The 3,230-nt window shown below is 33.7% G+C and overlaps 1 pseudogene; it reads left to right on the top strand.

Moving 5' to 3' along the window:
- Positions 1 to 1,538: 1,538 nt before the first annotated feature.
- On the top strand, positions 1,539 to 2,883 carry LOC102584401 (acetyl-CoA-benzylalcohol acetyltransferase-like; annotated as a pseudogene).
- Positions 2,884 to 3,230: the final 347 nt, after the last annotated feature.

Raw genomic sequence — 3,230 nt, 5'->3', positions numbered from 1 at the left:
AATAGGGTCGTCTTAACCACTAGGCCACTAAAGTCATCCCTTGGGGCCCATAATGTACTTCTAATTTTTTTAATAAATGTAAGAAGTATAAAAAAAGAACCAAAATGACAGTTAGTTTTCCCACTTTTCTAAGGGAATGGAGCATTTTTTAGAAATAATTTCTTTAGTGGAAAATTGTGTTTTCTTATTTATCTCCTAAAAATTTGACCATATATTATTATTTACCTTATACTCATCTTTTTTTATTCTCTATTTTATTATTTTAATTCTCAATATTGAACTCTCTCCTATAGTTTTTTTTTATTTACTGCTGCTTACAAGTTACAAAAGAATAAAATTGGTTTTTGGGTGTCTTCTTCAAAATCTCAAGAAGTGCAACAAACAACCATAATATTGAAGGAACGCAACACTATTTCGATATTGTTATATAAACTTATCAAATTCGAGAGCCAGGTTTTATTATCTAACTTTATTTTATAGTTTTTCTTGAAAAATTGTTATTGTTGATATTCTTAGTTCATAAGTATATATGTTCTGGTTTTAGTTATTATAATTAAGAGAAATAATACAAGTAGAAGATAATGATCTAATGGAAATACTCAATCAAATAAATAGATTTGATTCTTTTCCTAATGCATATAGAATAATGTTAACAATTCCTGTAACCGTTGCCTCAGTCGAAAGAAGTTTTTCGAAACTAAAATTGATAAAATCTTATCTAAGATCAACAATGTCACAAGAGATATTGAATGAATTAACTATATTATCAATTGAAAAGGAACTACTAAAGCAAATTGATTATAAAACAGTAATTAATGATTTCACATTTAAAAATGCTAGAAAAGTAGATTTTAAATAAAAGTATACAGGGAAAAGAGTTCGAAAAATATCCGAACTTTGATCGAAATTGCTGTAACAATCCCAAACGTTGGGCAAAACCTTTTACCCCTGCACTATTTAATAGTGTATTTTGAATATATATATATATATATATAAGTGTCCACGTGGACATCATAGATATTGCATCATTATAAATAGTAACTTGTCTAGCTTGGCACTTATATATCTTTAAAATACACTATTAAATAGTGTATGGGGTGATAGGTCATGCCCAAAGTTTGGGATTGTTACACCAATTTCGATCAAAGTTTGGCTATATTTCAGACATTTTTCCCAAGTATATATATTAGGCCCCTCTTTAAGGTATGGCTTTATGCCCCCAATCTTGTTGAGTCAACCCGAGGATATGTTGCAGAATATGAAGAGTGTGATAGTGCATAAACTAACGCTTAAAAAGTTGAAGAAAGTCTAACACATGATAATTGAAGCCCCTAAATTGTTTAATCCAACTACCATGCCATGTTTATTAAATAAACTAAGGCTTAAAAAGTTGCATAAACATGTTGGGCAGTCTTGAAACTAATGGCCTGCATGTCAGGCCTATGTATATATAGAACAAAAAAGAGAGAAGCTATTAAGAAAAGTAATACTCAAACTTTCTCTTTTGTTTATTAAGTCATCCACCAAATAAAATCGTAATGGCCAGGTTTGATATTGAAATTCAGACAAGGAAAATGTTGAAACCCTCAACTCCTACCCCGGAGAATCTTCGGAGATTGAAGCCTTCCTTGTTCGATCAGCTGGCTCTTCGTGTATATGTGCCAATGCTCTACAACGTAACTACTATCCGAGCAGCAGTTCATCATATGATAAGCTTGAAAAATCATTGGCAGAGACGCTAACAAAGTTTTACCCTCTAGCTGGAAGATTTGGAGAAGATGATGATCAACTCTCAATCCACTGCAATGATGAAGGGGTTGAGTATGTCCAAACCAAAGTCAATGCAGATGATCTTGTTGCATTTCTCGATCAAGCTGGACCAAATAATGAGTCGTCTTTGGTTGATCTTCTTCCTGCAATGGTTCATCAGCCATCAAGTCCGTTACTTGGTGTCCAAGTGAATGTATTTAATAATGGAGGAGTAACCATAGGGATACAACTTTCACATATCGTAGCTGATGCTTTCACTTTAGCTACATTTGTAAATGAATGGCGCACACTAACCTTACAGGGACACAAGATAATAATTACCTCCCCAACTTTGGTCAATTATCATCGCTCTTTCCAGCAAGAATGCTACAGTTGCCATCATTTGATCCCAACACTAGTAGTAGTACTAGCCCTAATTATTATAAGACTGTCACAAGGAGGTTTGTCTTTGATGCTTTGGCAATAGAGAACCTCAGAAAAACAATCAAAGACATGATCAAGCAGCCTTCTAAAGTGGTGGTCGTTATGTCCCTAATATGGAAGGTTATTGCATGCATTTCTTCCGCCAAAAATGGAAATTCAAGGGACTCATTTTTAACATTTGCTATTAATTTGAGGGGAAAACTGTCATGTATGCCGTCTTTAGAACATGCTCTAGGGAATTATGCAATGATAGGAATTGCTAATATGGAGGCCGATGAGGCAAGAAAGGATGAGTTGAATGATTTTGTGAAGTTGGTAGGAAATACAATACGGGACACATGTGTAGCCATTGGTAAGGCGTCAAATGTTGATGATATTTCCTCTTTAGTTGTTTACAATCTGACAAAAGGTGTAGAAAAACTTCTCCAAGGAGACAAGGTGGACTTTTATGGCACCACTAGTTGGTGCACATTGCCTTTTTATGAAGCTGACTTTGGTTGGGGAAAACCATTCTGGGTGAGCCCCGCTATCTTCGATTATATTACTGAAGGAGTTATTCTGATGGACACAAAAGATGGTGATGGAATACAAGTAATTGTTTGTTTGAAAGAGAATGACATGACTGAATTTGAGAGAGACCCTGACATTTTGTCCTTCACTTCCAAAGTAGCATTCCATTCCTTTGGATAAAATGAAACTACATTATTATGTAATTATATATTTCTTGCTTTGCTTGTTTTTCATCACAAATCAATGTTTGGCTTTGAGATTAATTAGCCAATTGGTTGATATTCATTATTTTTGAAACTATCATTATGAATCTCTTCTTTCTTGTCTTGTTGGTGTAGTAGAATTAAGTACTGATTATAATTGTGAAATCATGATCATTTCAACAAATTAAAAGATGAGAGGATCAACCAAAGTCAATTTTTATTTCTATAGCACATCGATCCAAGTCAGATATTCAAATGCATGTAGTCAAGGAAAATGAAATGATAAAGCCCTCAACTCCTGCCCCCGAATCATGATCTTGGATG

This window comes from Solanum tuberosum, unplaced genomic scaffold (assembly GCF_000226075.1).
Source record: "Solanum tuberosum cultivar DM 1-3 516 R44 unplaced genomic scaffold, SolTub_3.0 scf00959, whole genome shotgun sequence".
Classification (NCBI taxonomy): domain Eukaryota; kingdom Viridiplantae; phylum Streptophyta; class Magnoliopsida; order Solanales; family Solanaceae; genus Solanum; species Solanum tuberosum.
The sequence above is the reverse complement of the archived record's forward strand: the minus strand, read 5'-3'. Positions and strand labels throughout refer to the sequence as shown.